The sequence below is a fragment of the Capsicum annuum genome, chromosome 12, assembly GCF_002878395.1.
Source record: "Capsicum annuum cultivar UCD-10X-F1 chromosome 12, UCD10Xv1.1, whole genome shotgun sequence".
Lineage (NCBI taxonomy): Eukaryota > Viridiplantae > Streptophyta > Magnoliopsida > Solanales > Solanaceae > Capsicum > Capsicum annuum.
The window spans coordinates 108208444-108229475 of record NC_061122.1 but is presented as its reverse complement, the minus strand read 5'-3'; positions in this window follow the sequence as shown (position 1 = coordinate 108229475).

Here is a 21032-nt window from a genome sequence, read left to right as displayed (position 1 = left end):
ATGTTTTGTACTTATTTACTTATAGAGTAATATATTTGTTCAGTTTGCAGAGATAAAAATTTCATAAAAGATCCAAAAAGTTCAAGTAAATAGGTTATATGGACTCTTTACAAGTAGTATCTTACGGGTACTACTTGTGAGTAAGAGTCGTAAGGACATGGGGGATAATGAAATTATAGGATAAAGTTTCTAGAGTGGATATGTCTATTAGAACGAGTCGTATCCACTCCCCAAAGGTGCATCTTCTTCCAAACAAGTGGCCAAAAAGGGAAATAAAAAGGCACAATCTCTAAGTTCTGAGGCTACTGAGTCATCTAGCAGTAGCGGTGACTTGTATGAATACCCAATGAAGGGGCAAGGTTGACTCAATATACAAAAAGGCTACGAAGGGGAAGAAGGTAGCAACTCTAATGGAAACACCTCCACGGGGACCAAGGAGAAAGAACCCGACTACCTCCCATCCTCACTCACCTCCATATTCAGAGGTAGAAGATAATGCAGAATCCAGCTCTAAAAAAAGTTCTAAAAATATTAACGATAAGAAAGATGCTGATGTACCATCGATCGATATGAAGCACCATCCTCCATCTCTTACACCTGCTCTGGTGCCCACTGTTTAACAGTGGGGGTACCCTGCAATACAGGCAATATATAATGACAAATTAAGCAGACTTAGGATCCAAAAAAACAAAAAAAACCTGTTCCTTGTGAGATGCTTGATTACTAATGGGATGGCAGAGTTGCCAAGGTTCGAGGAGCAGTTACAATAGTATAAATTTGAGTGGATAACTAGAGAACCTGACAAATACAGTCCTGCTCTAGTACAGGAGCTCTATGTAGCATACAAGGAGAGTTGTAGAGACAGTATCTGTAGGGTCAGTTATGGAAAAGTGGCGACCCATTACCTCATTGTTGATTTAAGGGGTGCGAGTTAACATCTCTCCACATAATATTTCTAGTTTCTATGTGGACTAGACCATCAGCCTCTGGTTAACATGGGTAAGATAGAGTACCGCATAAACGAGATGCATAAAATCACGAGGGAGCAGTTAGGATCTGATGACAAGATGAGTCATTTTAGGTGAATTTCCGATCAGATAGCTTCAAATGGTCAAGGCATAGTCTGATTAGTCGCTGGCCTAGGAATGACTTCTTAGAAGATAGAGAAGCATACCCTTAATTTTAAGGCCAAGGCATGGTGGATGTTGGCAAGACACAGGCTTTATCCCACCACTAGGGATAATATGTTGAGTCCAGTACAAGTAACTACGATAGCCAGATTCATAACTGATTATGAGTTTGATGTTGGAGATTTCGTAGCTCAGAAGATAAGAGATCGAGTTATAGATAGTGAGAGGGGGTGGAAGAACTCTCGGGTATTGATAAGATAATAGGGGCCACGAAGACCTCATACTTGGGCCTGATCAGAGATGCATCCAACCCAATGTCTAGGGAGATAAGGTAAGGAGTAGATATAATTACAGAGATATTTAGACAGAGCGGTCAGACTAAGGTTATTGAGACTTCTAAGGATGAAAAGATAGGTGGACAGTCTGACACCACATAGACATTCGATACAGTAGGTACATCTAGTGCCCTACCTCCAGTTTAGTTTGTACTACCACACCTAAGAGGTATGTCTTCTGGCTTTATTATGATTCCACAGGAAGCATGAACTAAGGCCATGACGAGATTGGGCACATTGGAATCCAAGGTCCAAAACATGGAAGGGGGCATAAAGACCTGGGTTGATACACAATTGGCAAACCAGGATAGACGAGTGCAACTTCGGTTAGACACATTTGAGATGAAGATGATCTAGCAGTTGGGTAGCAACCAAACCCCAAATATTATAGAGGTAAAGATCAAGGTGGACTAGATAAAAAGGATAAGGCATGAGTTGCACGGTAGATCGATTATCTCAGAGCCCATAGTCATGACAGTCGTTCTTGACATTCATGTTGATAATATATGCGCTATACAAAACTCGGTAAAGGAGACCCAAGGGAGACCCAAGAGGATAGAATAGAGAGAAAAAGAAGGAAATATGTTGAGAAGGATACGAGGGTGAAGGCTAGAACACCAGTTGATAATGGTAAGGGAGGCAGTGTGGCCGACCTGCACACTGCCTCCCTGCCCAGTTCCACTATTGCTAATTCAGTCTTTGTAGTTGATGGGATGCATGTTGATAATAGTGGGACTTGATCTTAGGGCCCATGTGTTGATGTTGTTTGATCTGATTCCTTAAGTGCCCATGTATGTTCCCAAATCCCTTGTACTTTATTTTTAGATGAACTAGGGATAGTTCATATGCTTTAAGTTGCGGGTACGGGTGTACCAAAGTTGCTATGGGCTATGCCACCACAATTTGAAAAATTTGAAGAACTGGCATGTGTTGTTTTATGTATTATGTGCTGAGAATAGCTGAAATAGGAGTATAATTTGTGCTTGTGGCATTAGACCATTGTTTTGAACAATTATGCTTGAAATGGTCTAATTTGAAAAAAAAATGTTGAAAATTTGATACCCTTCCTAAAGTTTTGTGTTAACTGTGTGATTTGTATGTTTGTGAGACAACTAAAAATCTAATAATGACATTAGGATTAAGGATAGATCAACTAGGGAAAAATTTTGCATAGCTAGATAAGTAGTGCCTAGCAATGTAAACCTGTGTGAGTGCGTGTGAGGCTCTACTTAGTTTCCGATGTATCTGAATCTAGAACTTGCCTAGTTACTTTTACCTAGGTCTAGGATAGTAGAGTAGGAGCTAACATAGGCTACTTTTTGGTTATAAGTCCACTTGATCTTAAATGCCTGAATCCCTTTGATCCAAATATTTGAGCCTTAATTGACTAATTTTGTTGTTGACACCTATTTCACTTGCCTATTTCTACAATGAATATGTATTGGCCATGGTCCTCCTTGGATGATGTGCACCTCAACCCAGAAAATCACCTAAGTTGAGGGTGGCTATTGGGTGCTTAGGAAAAATAAGCGTGAAGATAGAAGTGTAAAAAAATGAAAAAAAAGACAAGTGCGGTTAAAATGAAAGAAAGAAAGAAAAAGAAAGTTAGAAAATAAAACTACATCTGGACCGTGAGATGCAATTAAAATAAAAAAGGAGACATAAGGGTAGAAATAATAGAAAAAGTACAAAATAAGTGGACCTCGAATAAAGCATAGTGTCAAGGAGGCTTAGTCACTAAATAAATCCCAAAAAGGACCTTACTATCCCCTAACCTACGTTAAAAGCCAAATAAAGTCCCTTAGTGATCCTACTTTAACTGTTTAGAAACTTAGGAAGAGAGCATATAGGCAAGCCTATGGTATTCTATGTACACCGGTGCTACTTCTTCGTGAATGATAGTGTTGTATGTTATATCCCTGAATAAATTGCTTAATCATAGCTGAGAGTGAATGAGATTTCTATACTTGTGAGCTCACGTGGGGTATGTTATTTAGTTTCTAGACTGTGTGGCGAATGTGATTTGTATATGCCTTGTTGTCTGTTACTAATTTAACACCATCATCAAATTCCTCTTTTTTATTCCATGTACCAAATCGGATACACAGTTTGAGTTTTGAAAATTTTAAAGTATGAGGGGGAATAAAAGTGTTGAAAAATTGAATTAAAAGTCACTACCACAATTAGGATCGTCCTGTTTTATGCATCATTTTGTTTTGTGATAGTTTTTAGTTCTTCTTTTTCCTAAGGACTTGCAAAATTCTATGTTGAGGGTGTTGATGTGTTGTGTAAACATAACACTTTCGATGCTTAAAACCATGAAATTATGCTTGAACTTAGGTCATTTTAGTAGGTATGATGTGCTTTTGTGGTTAGTGTAGGTAAAACAGGTCTAGCATACTGTTGGAAAGAAACTGGAAGAAAAAGACATGAAAAGACCAAAGTTGCAAAAGGTACGAGTCTCCTTATGAGTCGTAAACACCTAACATAACTCGGAGGCTGACTTGTAAGCATAGTAGATACCAAGGCCAGGAAGAAAAGCTAAGTATTGAGAATATATGACTGAGAATTTGAGTCATAAGTTGAGGGTATGATTAATACATAGAACAAACTTGAAGGAATCAAATCATAGTTGAAGTGTCAGAAGAATATGAGTCGAAAGTCTCAGTATGACTCGTATGATCCAACCATAAGCAAACCAGTGTCCAAGATTAGAAAGACAAAAGTCACAGGTGGATACGATTGAAATCCATGAGTCATATGATCAAGGTACGACTCATGAGAAGTATTCGTAAGTAGGACAAAAAGTTGAAGCCTGGAAAACTAAAGAATGGAGTGGAAACGGGAGGCACAATCCGACTCGTAAGAAGATTGTATGAGTGGATGAGTGAGTCGTACCTTATTCCGACATAACTTTACCTTTTCCATTTTTATTTGGATTTCTAAGTATCTTTTGAGATACTATAAATACCTTAGGGTTTATCTTTTATTAGGTTGCGCCCTTTAACTTACTTTTGACATACTTCTACATACTTTACAATTATTCTTGAGATTTGGGGTTTTTATTCAATTGAAGACTTGGGATTTTATTCATATTATTCTTGTGCAATAAATTACATGTTTCTTCATTGATAATAATGGTTTCTCGCTTGAACATGAGGGGCTAATCCCCCTGACTAAGGTTGTGGGAACCCTGGTTGATTAGCTACATAAAGGAAGTGGGATATTTATCTATTCTAGGGTTTATGTATGTATCTTAATTTTCTTCACAATAATTTACCTTAGTGTTAATACAAAAGCTTGGGGATAGCCTATATTTGCAAACATCCTCACAAGGGAGTTTATGATTGGGAAAAGAAGATTATGATAGTAATTTGAGATTCACTTCCATCAGACCATTCCATCATCTCATCTAATCATCTGAGACTAAAAGTGTGAAAGTGAATAGAAGTCGTGGACAAGGAAAAGTAAGGCGACACCCTGAGACTTACAAGATAAAGGGTGAGATTTATCAAAACGTTCACAAGATGGTTGGTAATACATATATTGTCAACTTTACATGCAGAACAACAGAATAGGTGGATTGAACATGAGAAATTTACGGAGTTGAGAAGTAAGGGGGGCATAAGCCTAGTGTTCATCTCTTATTGTTTACATCTCAAAGAATACAAACTTTGGTTACTAGTCACTAATAATTCCAAAATCCCCCCTTTTACTTTCTGTATTGCTCGTGAGTTACATAAATTTAAGCAACCTCTCAATGTTTTCCCTGTGGGATCTACCCCAAGCTAATTAGGTTACTATAATTTACATCATCCGCAACATACTTATTTTGGAGGTTATTTTTGGGAAACATCAGTTATGGATCTATAAAAAATCATATTATTCCATTATACGTCATTGGTTAGATTACTTATCTTGTTTGATGATTCACGGGGATAATATGATGATTAAGGTCTTTCGACCTTTTAATCTCCTATCTAACTTTGACCCACAGCTACATTATTGAGTGGAGATGTGAGGACTAAGCTAAATGAATTTATATTTCATCCCATAATTGAACCAAATATGTCACCTAGGTATATTCCTATCCTATATGCAAATTATGACCTTCGTAATGTAGAAGTTTATAATCCTACTCCATTCATCCCTATGTACTATCTTCTTGTTCCTTCTCCCAGGTTCACAAGTCGACTATGGATGTATTATAAGGGCAGATAAGCCTTAAAATAGTGATAAAAATTATGAATAAACAACCAAATATGATAAACAATCAAAACCAAATCAATAGCAATTATGTTCTTGGCCTTAACCCTAGAAAGGGGGCTTTTTTAGCCGCTCATGGACATAACTGTAATCACGATAAGTGAATACATGATAAAATCCATAAAAAACTAAATTAACAAAATAAAAACCCTAATGTAAGTGTTTTCCATCCTCCCTAAATTTTTCCAAGTCTTCCAAGGTGTCTATCCTCATGTTTAAGTGTCCTATTTATAGGAGGTCAAAACTATCAAAATTGACATAGGGTCCACGTCGCACCCTATATTGCGGTACATAGGTTGTGATATGACCCTTAATAATGGATAAACACTATTTTGGTTCCCTTATAAAGATCCCTATGTGTAAAATTTTCCCTATAGCAGTAGATAAGCCCCGCGATGCACTAGTGAACCCCAAAAGGTCTGTTTTACATCAAATCTTCTCCCGTGCTTTTGTCCATCAATTCTAAGCCTTGTGGTGTTGTTTCCACTTGATCTACAGATTTTTTATAATATTTATATCATAATAATCAATTCAAAAAGCATACTATATCATCAAAAACCACGAATTAGAGCTCAAAACAACACAACAATCAAGACAGTGAACTAGAAACTTAAGCTAAGAATACTAGTTTTTCCCCTTTTGGTCTTTATCTTGGTTTTGACTCTTGGATTGTTTCAAATGAACCTTGAACATTATAAATAAGTTTTTAAATACATAATTACACAATAAAACCCTTAGTAACTCATTATATACACTATAATTCATCGAGATCAATTAGAACAACACCTAGCTCAAGCTAGTAACACTAGTTTTCTCATTTGAACTCTTAGTGGCCAATTGAAGTACTAACTTGTTTGAAAAAAACCTTAAACATTTTACTCAAGTATTTAAACACTTAGAGGCTTATTTTTATTATTATTAAAACACTAAGAACATAAGAAGTCCTCAAAATAAGGCTAAATAAGCCTGGATAACAACGCTGAGATGCATAAATCCACCTCAGATCACTAAGGGATATGGTTTTTATAAATTCATACATCAACAATTGAAATTACAAGGAAAATTGCATAATTATTCCTATCCAATTATTTTTCAACCTTCAAAGATGGATTCACATCAATTATTTCAAACTTAAAGTAACATATTAGTTCAGAAAACAATTCCCCAAAAGATTAATTTGGTTAAGGCATCAATCATAAAATTAGAGGGTAAAAACTCTAATTATCTTGTAACCATTCTTTTTTCCCAACATTAACCTCTTTGTTCAAGTAATTCATATTTATAGGCATATTCAAGTTTTCAACCAAGAGGAATCATGAAACTGAAGAGAAGGTATAAATGTAATTAAAATTTATTTCAAGAATTCATCAATCCCACAACCCTAACATTGAATTACACCAAAGCTCCCATAACCCTAGTTATGGGATCTTCTGCCACACATAATTAAGGAGAAGATGAACAAATTATATTTCATAAATAATTCGGAATTAACTTACAAATTGAAAGATGCTTCTCAAATCCTTAATTTATAAGAAGGTAATGGTGTAACCTTTTTACTCTCAAGTTGTTTCACAGACAGTTTTACATAACAATTTTAGACAATAGTCGAAAGATGCCTATTCTAACCCTAAGCTATGTATATATAGTCTTCCAAAAATTTGAGATATAAAATTCAAATCCAGGCTGTCACGTCATTATCGATGATTCATCGATAGGCCGTCGGACTTGCGATGGTCTATCGGTCAGATCATTTATTGTTATCCTATTTTATATTATTTGCCTCTACGATTGATGGTTAGTGCAATGGACCATCGTCAACCTAATGGTCCTCATATCATCCATACCTAGTCCCAAAACTTTCCTTGGTTCTTCTTTTCCAGCGATGGTAAAAGCAATAGCCCATAATGGGTTCGACGATCAGTTGCTTAGACTGTCACCTATTGTCCAGATATTCTAGTTTCTTCTAAGGTAACGATTAGCCTGACTGTCCGTTCCAGGTCTGACGGTCCATCGATTGGCCCATCGTAGACATCCAACATTCATTTTTCCAAGTTATTTTTTCTTCCAAGCTTGTTTCCTAAGAACAAGTAAAACGAGCATCAAATACGCCAATAGTTGCTAGAAAACAAACAATTCTCTCTCATAAGAGGTACAAATTGTTCCATCAAATATCAAAACATCAATTGTTCACCCTTAGATCAAGATCAACTATCAAATACTAGAGATAGAGTTGTATCTGGGTCTATGGAACACTTTCTACACTCAACAAAAAAAGAGTACGAGGTAGTATCAGTATAAGCCACTATACATTAGTAGGTATCATAGACCATCTCAAGTTAATAACATGTATACAACATAAATTAAATAACAAGTAGGCAAGCATCAATACATAGCAAGCATTTATTAAATCAATAGATACGTCAATGATGTGCCAAAGAATGCTTATAAACAAGCCACACAATGTAATGACCCTTTAGTTCATTTTTCATATTTCCACTTATTTTTGGCATTATAGATTTTCTATAGCTGTCCCAAGTTATTTATGATGGACTGGAGCTGGCAGTTCAGTTACCAGCTTTCAGAGCCAATTTCCCTATTTAGAAGTCTTTGTTGGTTCCAAATAGACACCAAACAAAAAGTTTAGTAAAATAATCTCATATGCAAATTTTGACTACACTAGCAGCTTTAGAATATCAATTTTAGGCTAGGTAGACCTTTGGTTAGGGTACCGAGGCACCCGAGCTCATTTCGGCCTATTGGTTGGAAAGTTGAGAAAATAAAATATAGGTGTGGGAACCATAATTAGTCAAAATGACCTTGGATGAAAATTTCAACTATTTCACTATTTTTGGAATGTTGAATTTGATGGGGTTACATAGTCATTTGCATATATGGGATTTCGAATAAATTTTGAGGGTTCGATAGAAACTTGGAATAATTTCCAAGTTCTCAGTTGTCAACTAATGCAGCTACGATCGCTATCCTTAATCCACGATCATGGTGTTGAGTTTGCACAGTAGGGGTCACGATAGCGACTAGTCTGTGCAACCAAAAAATATGGATCGTACACCTCGAGGTTGCAGGAGCGACTCTCGAGAACCTTGAGTGTGTAAATAGAGCCTTTTCTAAGATTTTAGGCATTTTTCATCTTTCCAATAGAGAGATAAACTCTATAATAGTGTGGGAGCTTAAATTTGAAGCTTTGAGGAGCTTAGGAAGCTATATTAGCATCTATTTTTGGTATTATATTCTGATTTAAGGTAAGAATCCGCCCTTATCTTGTTAAATTTCTTGATTTATTGCTCAAAACCCCAAAATCTTTAGCGCTTTATTTTAGCCCTAATTTAGCTTGATTTTTACCCATTTTAAGGATAATTATTCCTTGATCTTTATATTATGTTAGGTTGATTTTGGAAATATGAATTTTGTAAGTAGGACTCGCATGGGGTTTTTGAGGTAATTTTTGGACACAAATCACAATGGTAAAATATAGGTATCGTTATGCTCGTATTGATGAGAAGATTGTCTTTTAATATCTTGGCATCTTACAGGGACTTCTCGAAAGATAAAAGTAAAGGTATAGCAGTTTGCTAAGCTTTCTTTGGTGTCGAGGTAGGCTAGGTTTATCCCTTGTTAGATTGAGCTATCTTATAGTATTCTTATGATATTGTTTTAAGACTGGGATGGGTTTTAGGTGTTGGATTGATAAAATGTATAATTTAGAGTTAGTTCGACCATTTAAGTCATCTGCTTAGTTTGTGGCCTTGAGCCTTATTGAATTAGGCTTCATGTCTCATATTTAGGATGAGCATGCTCTAAATTACTCTATATGGATATGAATGACCTTATCACTCATGCTTAGGGTAAGATTAGTGTTAGTTTCTTACACTAATGAAGGTTGCCTCAGTTCCTTGGAACTTAGTTAAAATTCTTGAGAATAATCTCTACCTTAGGGCTAATTATGGCTTGCTATACATATAAGAATGGATTTAGATACTTTAGCCTAGTCCAGGGTGGAACTTGCCTTAAATGTATTTGGGGATTTAGAAGTGGGATCTTTGACCCACCTTAAGTTAAGATTGGTGATTAGTTCTCTTGAACCCTTATATGCTTATTGAATAATTAGAGAATGCCTCTTGAGAAAATATTGAGGAATCTTGCTACTTAATGGTTATGGGTGATGATGAAATTTGAAGTAATGCTTATGGATTATTTAACTAGTTTATTAATTTTGCTATGATGGGCTATTGAGTATGCTATAGAATAAGCTCATGATAATGTTATTGACTAAGCCATTAGTTAGGCAATTATTCAGGCCATTGACTATGGTATTACTCATGTTTATGATCATGCTTTATAATTATATGAGTAATCATGCTAAAAATCATTATTATTGATGATGTTAATCATGCTGGAAGTCATGTTTATTGATTATATAGGAATTGATACTATTAATTATACTTGAAATCATGATGTTTGATTATATGAATACTTATGCTATTGATCTATCCACCAACTATGATGATTATTAATACCTGGCAAGGCCAAAGATACTGTGATGATATATTGATGCCCAATAAAGTCGGAGAATATTGTGATGATATATTGATACCCAGCAAGGCTAGGGGATATTGTAATAATATACTGATACCAATTAAGACCAAAGAATATTGTGATGATATATTGATACCTAGCAATGTTGGAGGATATTGTGATGATATATTGATACCTGAAAAGGCTAGAGAATATTGTGATGTTGTGTTGAAACCAGCAAGGTTAGAGGAGGATTATGATAATGCATTGATACTCGACAAGGCTGGAGGATGATTATATTAATGTGCTTATGTGCACATCTACCAGTTCAAGTCCGGCTATGCCCTTTATATGCTTACATATGCTTATAAGAAATTTGGGTATGTTGTTGATATTAGGGATGCAAATTATAGTCTAAAAGTGATAAATGTTTATAAAGTGGTATAGTTGATGATTAGTCCAAAATAAGAATTAGTGGTGGATATTGTTTAAGCTCTAATAATGACTAGTTGATGAATAAGGATTATTTGGTAAATGATGATTAATTAATAAATGACGTCAGTTGGAAAACTATGGTTATTTAATAAATGGTGATTAGTGGCTATGTGATATATAGTTGTTGAACGATGACTAAAGGTTATATGATCGCTTGTAACTAAATAAATAAGTTAAAAGATATGGTTCATAATTAATATAAGACAAGTGTGTATCAATGATAAAATTGTTATATGATGACAATGTTATAGAATATGGGTACTTTGTCCAATATTGGTAAATTGTGAAATGTTGGTCAATGACGGTTTGATGATGATTGTGGAATGATAGTGAAATAACCATGATGGTTAGTTATAATATTAGTTGATTTCTTTATTCTTCTATTGAGTGCACTCTCCAGTTGTATGGAAGGATGTGATGAATTTTTTATTGGTCTGCACCAATTGGCGCATGAAAGCTAATTTTATAGTTTGTGGTTGCTTATGTTAATACCTTATGATGTATTATTATTTTGAATTATTTACTTACTATGTACGATGATATTAGCATGAGTTAATGTCTTAAATTATACTGTTATTTGGTTTAATTACTTATTTTTCGAGTTCATTTCTATACCTTGACTTAGTTATGATATCTTGCATTTTATCATACTTTTATCATGATTTAGCTCAGTCGGCCGAGGATGACTACTGAGTACCCATTACTTTTGTACTCATACTATACTTCTATACTTTTTTAGTGTAGATCTGAGTACTAGTTGCCACCATTGATCAATATTTATGTGGTTATTGATTTGCGAAGATAGGGTGAGATCTTGGAGTTTTAGTCAACCATTTCCTTCTATCTTTAATATTCAGTTTTTAGTTATGGAGACAAATGTATATACTATTCTAGACTTTTGAGTTGTATTGATACTATTAGATGCTCTGTACTGGCTCTAACAGATCATGGGATTGGTATCTTATATTGACTATTTTATCCATCTAGAACCCTTTTCTTATTTATAAATTATGTTCTTAAAGTTAGCCTATGTTGGACATTTCCTACTGAATTAATCCATAGTGTTATCTTCATATTATGGTTTGGATTAACTAATGGCAGGATTTAGTAGGTGCTATCATGACTCATAAATTGAGTCATGACAAATTACTACCAGAGCCTAGGTTTCATCAGTATTGTTGGTACAAGAGCAAGTGTCCAATAGATTCTTGCAAATAAAAATGATGATGTATGTTTCCTACCTTTGAGAGGCTATAGGACATTCTTAGGAGTTCATCACTTCTTTCACTTCTTTTATGCTAAGAGTCTGAGTTGGTTTGTAGAGTACTCCTTTGATTTTACTCTTTTGCAGATGGCCAGGACATGTGTTACCACTACACAAGATGGGGGTTTCAAGATTGAGACTAGGTATCCTACTCTTATTCATGGATAACCTAGAGGTCGTTGACAACTGTGTGATGTATTCCCAACTAGGGTATAGGATAAGTCATCTATCCCAAGTCCTTTTCCCGCTCCTAAGATAGAGATTCTTCTGCCCCAGCCAATGGTAGTCTAGGGATGAGCCCAGTATCCACTAGAGTTTATTTCTAATTCAGTTCACAGATATGTGTTGGTTTAACTTTTGGGTTTAGTTGGAAATACAGTATCTGATAGTGCATAGTCTATAGATCAGACTGGTACTGTGGCGGAGGCATAGCCTATAGCTGTGACTTCTAAAGTTGAGGTTCCTCTGCACCAATAGTTGATCAGCTGATAGTTTCCCAACCAGTGGTTTCTCAGCCTGCTATGTCTTCTGAGGAAAGAAGATATTTGATAGATTTTTTAGATTGGCTTCGCCTAGGTTTTTTGGTGCACCGTGCGAGGATGTATATGAGTTTCTGATTGCTTATAAGAATAGGTTCTATAATTTGAGCCTTCTTGCAACTCATGGTATGGATTACACCATATTTTAGTTAGACTTGGTAGCTCATCAATTATGGAGAGGTTATATGGATTCTAGACCAACTGGATCTTTTTCTTTGTCTTATACTCAGTTCTCTGAGTTATTCTTATAGAAGTACATGTCTCTCATCCTTAGGGATTATTTTCAGGATGTTTTTTCGACTGGAGTAGGGCTCCATGATAGTTGTAGACTTTGAGGCTCATTTTTACAAGTTGTCTAGGCATGTTACCTCGAATTTGGACACTAAGTATGAGAGAGTTTACTTCTTTGTTATAGGGTTAAGACTTCATATCTGTATGTCACTTAGAGTTTAGTTGTTGTGGCTAGGTCTTTTACTAAGGTGTTAGATCATTCTTGGGTGATATAGGAGATGCACCATAAGGGTCGTGAAGGCCATGATAAGAGGCTAGGTTTCAGGGAAGATTCAGTAGCATCTATCATAGTCCCTAACAGTTCTCAAAATAGGTATCCTCTATATCCATCCTTTTAGCCTAATCGATCGATTTAGGCAGCACTTTAGATTACTGATGTAGGTCAGTCTAGTGCGAGATACTACCCTACTCAGGGTGGCGATCAGTCTTTGAGGAGTTCATCTTCTGGTTATTCTAGATGTGGTAGTTATTCCAGGTCAGTCAATGTTGTTGGTTCTAGTTCAGTTTCTATCTTATGTTATACTTATAGAGCTTTTAGTCACTATTTGTGAAATTATCCTAGTCGTGGGACGATTGTTATTTTAGCTCAGGGTATTTCTCTTATTAGAGTAGTTTATCCCTCAGCTAGAGGTGCTTCTCATGGTCGCAAGGGTGGTTTTCAGGGTACTTGAGGAGGTTCTCAGGTAGGCAGAATAGGAGGTCGGTCAAGTACCTAGCCAGGTGGTGGACGTGGTCAGTTATATACAGTACCTACTATGCCCAAGGCTGAGATTTTGGATGTTGCTGTTCTAGGTATTATTATGGTATGCCACTAGTTGGCCCTTGCTTTATTTGATCTAGGATCCACTTATTCTTATATTTCTGCTTACTATGCACTACGATTGGAGTTATCTTGTGATTTATTATTTGTTCCATTGTGTGTATCTACTCAGGTAGGTGATTCTTTAGTAGTTGATTGAGTTTTCATATCATGTCTTGTAACTATTAGAGATGTTTATACTTATGTTGATCTTATTATTCTAGATATAGTGGATTTTGATGTGATTCTAGGCATGGACTAATTATCCCATTATCATACAGTCATAAACTATTTTACTAAGACTGTTACCTTAGCCATGCCTGACATACCCCCGATCATGGGGCAGAGAGCAGTTAGTCACGATTCGATGGAGATTATTTCTTATATTCATTCTAGGAAGCTTATTTTGAGGGGTTGTGAGTCTTATCTCGCTTATATATATGATATTAGTGTGGAGAGCCCATCGCTAGACTCTATTCTTATTATTTATGAGTTTTCTAATGTGTTTCCTACTAACCTTTCTGGTATTCCCTCTGTCCATGATACTGAGTTTTCTATTGATCTCGAGCCTGGCACTCGACCTATTTCTATAGTACCTTACCGATTGGCTCCTGTCGAGCTTAAGAAGCTGAATTCTCAACTTCAGTATCTTCTTGGTAAGGGTTTGATTAGACCGAGTGTGTCTTCTTGGGGAGTTCATGTGTTGTTTGTGAAGAAAAATGATGGTTCCATGCATATGTGTATTGAATATAGGCAGCTTAATAAGGTGACAGTGAAGAACCCCCATGCCTCGTATTAATGATTTGTTTGACTAGCTTCAGGGTGTGGCAGTGTTTTCTAAGATTGATTTGAGACCTAGTTACTATCAATTAAGGATTCGGGCTGAGGATATCCCGGAAAAAGCTTTTAGGACCCGTTATAATCATAATAAGTTCTTAGTGATGTCTTTTGGGTTGACTAATGCACCAACCATGTTCATGAATTTGATGAACTATGTATTCATGCCTTATGTACTCCTTTGTGATTACGTCTATCGACGACATCCTTATGTATTCAAGGATTATAGGAAAGCATGCACAATATTTGAGGATCGTGCTCCAGGACTTGAAAGATCATGTCCTCTTCACTAAGTTCTCTAGGTGTGAGTTTTATCTTGAGTCGGTGACATTCCTTAGACATGTGGTGTCTAAGGATGGTATTATGGTAGACCTAGCCAAGATTGAGGCAATTCGTGATTAGGCTAGACCTACATCTCCGACTAAGTTATATACCTTTATTGGTTTAGTTTGTTATTATAGATGCTTCATTGAGGGTTTTGCTACTATTTCATCACCTATAACTAGATTGACTCGGAAGGAGGTTCCTTTTCACTGGTCCGAGGAGTGTGAGTCGAGCTTTGGAAGGCTCAAGGATTTCCTTACTTCAGCTCTTTTTTTAGCTCTTCCTATTGAGTGTGAGGGATTTACTGTGTTTTGTGATTCTTTCGGTGTTTGTTTAGGATATATTTTGATGAAGCAGGGTTGTGCCATTGCTTATGCTTCTAGCTATCTTTAGGTGCATGAGTGAAACTACCCGACTACCCACTCATGATTTGGAGTAGCTGCATTAGTTTTTGCACTTAAGATTTGGAGGGATTATTCGTATGGCATGTATTGTGAGATTTTCATCGATCATTGCAGTCTTTAGCATCTTATGACTCAAAGGGTGCTTAATGCTAGATAGCATAGATGGATGGAGCTGTTTAAGGACTATGATATTTCCAGCTTGTATCATCTAGGCAAGAAAAATATGGTAGAGATATCTTGAGTCATAAGGCAATCAATATGGGTAGCTTGCCTTGCATTTTAGTGTCTCAAAGGCCGTTGGCACGGGACATTTAATCCTTAGGCAAATTCATGGTTCTCTTTGTTATTTTAGATCCTAGGAGGATTCTTACTAGTGTTGAGTCGAGATCTTCATTATTTGAGAAAATTTGAGATTGCCAATTTGAGGATAGTAGGCTTTGCTTCCTTCATGATCAGGTGTTGAGTGGCGTCTTCGAGAGGGTCACTACATATTCTTAAGGAATTTTATATTTGATGATCTCATGTGTGTCTCGAGTATTGATGACTTGATTCAGTTGATTTTGCATGAGGCCCACAGCTCTAGATATTCCATTCATCCTAGCACAGCCAAAATGTATATAGATATGACGCAGCATTATTGGTGGAGTGGTATGAAGAGAGATGTCGCAAACTTTGTAGCTCGTTGCAAATGTTGTCATTAGGTAAAGGTTAAGCATTATCGACCAGGTGGTTTGAATCAGAGGTTGTCTATTCCCGAGTCAAAATAGGAATGGATCACTATGGATTTTTTTAGTGGTTTACCTTGCGCTTCCCGTGGTTCCAATAGTATTTGGGTCATTATGGACTGTTTGACCAAGTCATCAGACTTCCTTCCTATTCAGATGTCCTTCAATGCTGAGAGGTTAGCTTGTATCTATGTTCGAGAGCTAGACCATTTGCATGGGGTGCTCATTTATAGCATTTCAGACTGTGGTTTTAAGTTCACTTTGAGATTTGGGAAAGAATTTTCGGAGGAGTTGGGTACTCGGGTGGATATTAATACAACCTTGCATTCGCAGATCAATGGATAGTCTGAGCGGACTATTCAGGTTCTCAAGGACAAGGTCTGAGCCTGAATGGATTTTGGAGGCCAGTGGGAACAACACTTAGCCTTAGCAGAGTTCGCATATAATAACAGTTATCATTCGAGTATTGAGGTGGTGCCTTTTGATGCTTTGTATCATAGGATGTGCCATTCTTTGATGGATGGTTTTAGACTACCGAGATTAGGCACCGTGGTACTGATTTGATTTAGGTGTCGTTGGATAGAGTCAGTTGATTTAGGAAAGGTTGAGAGCGGCTCAAACTAGGGAGCAGGCCTATGTAGACTGTTGGATCTGTGCCTTTAGATTTGGAGTTGGTGATCGTGTATTCCTTTGTGTATCACCCAGAAAGGGTGTGATGAGGTTCGGTAGGAAGGGCAAGCTCAATCCTAGATATATTGAACCTTTTGAGATTCTTCACGCAATTGGTGAGGTGGCTTATGAGTTAGCTTTATTACACGACCCGAACCAGGGCCTGGCCGTGTCTGGTATCTCATGTCTTGCGTGGACCAGGGATCAACCCTTGCACCTAACCAACCCAAACATAACACGCCCAAAAGTTTGATGAACTCCGAACATATAACATGATAGCGTGCAATAGCACAGGAAAATTTAAATACATGTCCATGACCAACCATCGACAATCGACCAAACAACTGACCGACACTGCCCAATGACCATAATAGTCCAAACAAAGCCTTCTAAACAATAATCCAAAAGTGAATATCAATAAAGTGTCGGTACATGCCGCTAATAATAGCCCAAAAATAAGTCTAAGACATAAGAGGCACAAAACACAAAATGTAGACTTTCGATGTATGGAAGCTCACCACTTCAATGTCAACTCACGAGTTGATCCCAAATCTAATCACTGAACAGGAGGAGCAGAAGTGTGACCAATTCTTGCATCACGTGGGGATACTGCATCCGATGATGGTTAGCGGGTTGAACGCAAGAATGTAACTCAAAGATAAGGATAACATAATGACATGATCAACAGTTTAACATCATTCAAACCAATGAACATAATCAGATGCATATACATATATATTTATATCACATGTCGGGATAGGGAACAAAGATTAACATGTATTTTGAAAACTTTAGCCTGGATTGTGCAGCTCAAAAATCATATTAATAGTACCCATAGGCTATATGGGCCCCAGATCTCACCCCATGGTCAGTTCCCAGTGTGTGTAGCCGCATGAACTAGAGAATGATCTTATATATATACACCAGAGGGACTCGAAACTCCCAACATAGATAAAGGTGACTTAAGCACCCGATCATATAATGATTTACAAGGGACTTGAACCTCCCTAATCATGAAATAGTAATATGGGGGACTCAAACCTCCCTGGTCACTCTGACCCTCACGTCGGCAAATGTGGTTTCCAGTGTTGGTCACTCGTACCTCCACTTTCACGACTCAGCTACACAACCCTAATTATAGCCCAGTTAAAATATTTATCGCACAATTCCATTCATGAACCACATTCTACATTAAGGCATACATTGTTTGTATTGTCATACCAACTACACTTGCAAGGTAATGCATCTTCCCAATAAATTTCCATCAACTTGGCAAAAAAATCTCCCTTTATTCATTAATACAAGGTGGGGGATCACCAACTCTCTTTGTTCATTAAATCAAACCATTTCATTATTAAATACCTCTTTATATCAAGTAATAGTTCAAGACTAGTTCAATTTACAAATTCCCACCTTTCTAATAACTCAAAAACACTTTCACACAATGGGTTGGGGTCATAACCACTTCAAAAGTCACAATTTTGGGAAAAATTACAATTCCATAGTTCATTCACCATACCTATGCACCCAGAAGTTAAAAACCATATTTAAAGCATGAATAATCATAATAAAGTCGTAGGAAAACATTGTTCAACAATAAGCATTCAAAATCCATAACCCTTGTTTTCAAAACCTAAAAAACTCCATATGAATAGTACTTTAATACATATGATTTTTAACAAATTAACAATGAGGGAAGAGTCACATGCCTGAAATAGTAAGATGTATAGAGAGAAATCACCCTTGAAAGCCCTGATTGATCAACCTTTTGAAAACCCTAAGTGTTCTTAACCTTGAGGAATTTGAGAGTGTTGAGAAGTTACTTTGATGTGTTATGAGGGCTAATGATAGCCTAATGAGGTTATGAGATTGGGTTTCAAGTTGGGGTAAAAGGGGAAATATCTAGAATGCTATCAACTTAAAAGCTGAAAAAGGTCATCGTAGACTACGAGTCAACCATTGACCCGTATACATTCCTTACGAATAGTCACCATAAGTCCTAACCAGGGTAGAACCACCAAAGAACCCTACACTACTGGCCTTAAGAATCAACCATAGGACACATAATGGGACCCTACGACTCGCAGGTCCCAGTTGTAATTAACATAGAACCCATTTGGGGTATGCACTGCACACCCTACGATTTACAACCAATGACTCATAACATATCCCTACAACTCATAGTTAACCACTGGTACTCGGAGCAGAATTATGCCACAAACTTACATGACTTGGTTACGACTTATCCCAATGACTCGTCAGGACACCCTAGGACTAATAGGGTGAGTTGTAACTAGGGCAATATCTCAAAGCTCAAGGATTTTTCAAGGGCCAAAATCTGGGGTGTTTAAATTCTCCCTCACTTGGATCATTCGTCATTAAATGATGGGACAAGTTATTTATTTGAACAAATTGACTCCACATACCTCTACTCTTACCTTTAATAAAGCTAGAAAACAAGGATGTTAAGAAATTCACTATTTCCTTCAACAAAGTCAGAAAACAAAGTTAAGGAATACACATACCCTAAGCACGATTATCCAAAGTGGAAAACAAGAACGGACACTTTGACGTCATGTCCTCTTCGGCTTCCCAAGTAGCCTATTTAGCTTTGTGGTTCCTCCATAGAACCTTTACTAAAGCTATGACCTTCGTCTGCAACTGACGAACTTTCCATTCCAAAATTTCAGCTGGGACTTCCTCATAAGATAAGAATCCAAAATACCTACCTCCTTCAAAGGAATAACCGTTGAAGGATCACCCACGCACTTTATCAATATCAAAACGTGAAACACTGAATGAATGGAGCTTAAATTGGAGGGAAACTCTAATTCATATGCAATATTACCAACCCTCTTCAACACCAAGTACGCACTAATGTATAAGGGACTGGGCTTCCTCTTCTTCCCAAACTGCATCACTCCCTTTATGAAGGATACCTTTAAGAGCACCCCATCACCAACACTAAACTCTAACTCTCTTTGCCTCATATCTGCATAGGACGTTTGGAGACTTTGAGAAGCTTTAAGCCTATCCCAAATCACCTATACCTTCTCTATCATTTGGTTAACCAAATCCATGACAAACATCCCAGCCTCACCAACCTCAAACCACCTGATGATAGACCTACACCTCGTACCTAACAAGGCCTCAAAATGAGCTCTACCAATACTAGAATGGTAGCTATTATTATACAAAAACTATATAAGAGGCAAAGATCAACCCAAATACCACCATAGCCAATCACACAAGCTCTGAGCATGTCTTCCAGCATTTGAATAGTCCTTTTCGCTTACCCATCCAACTGCAGGTGGAAAGTAGTACTAAGGCTCACCTTAGTTCCCAAACCTTTATGAAACGAATGCCAAACTGTGATAAGAACTGAGTACCATGATCTAACATGATAGAAACAAGCGCCATATGCAACTTCATAATCTCTTAGAGGAATAACTTCACATAGACTTCTGCCAAAAAACTTGTTCTCATTGGCAACAAGTAAGCAGACTTAATCATCCTATCCATAATGACCCAAATCAAATCTAACTTATTCCGAGATTGAGGATGACCTATAATGAAATCCATGTTAATCACTTCCACCTTCCACATAGACAACTTAATTGCTTGATACAATTCTTTAGGCTGTGCTCAACCTTTTCTTGTTGACACACCATGCATTTAGCCATAAACTGGCCATATCTCAATTCATATTGTTCCACCAATAAATCTCCTTAAGATCATGATAAATCTTTGTTAAACCAGGATGAATGGCATAAAATAATTCCTGATCCTCAGCCAAGATCCTCTCTTGCAACCCATCTACATCGGGAACATATAATCAGCCTTAGTACCTCAAGATACCATTGCTACCAATTTCAAAAGCTACAACATTTTTTGTCCCATATCTCCCTAGATCTTTATTAAGATAGGATCCAATACATACTTCTTCTTTATTTCACTACCAAGAGAGAACTATGCCACCTTTTGAACAAACACACCCCATCCTCAGAGTCCAAGAGACGAACTCTAAGGTTAGCCAAACGGTGAATAAATTCCACTAATTCACATTTATCATCATCCACATAAGCTAGAATCCCCCTGGGCAACCTACTAAGAGCAGCAACAACCATAAGAACTTTACCTTATTCTGTGTAAACTTAGTCAGTAGGACAGTTGTAGTCAAGAAACTCTCTATAAATCTCCTATAGTAAATGACTAAACCCAAAAAACTCCAAATATCAATTGTAGTTGTGGGCCTAGGCTACTTCTTAACCATTATAACTTTCTGTGGATCCACCATCATCCCTTTATTAGAAATAACATGACCTAGATAAGTAAAAGATTCCTACCAAAACTCGTACTTCAAAAACTTAGCATGCATATGTTGATATTTCAAGGTTTGCATTATGATATGTAGATGTTCG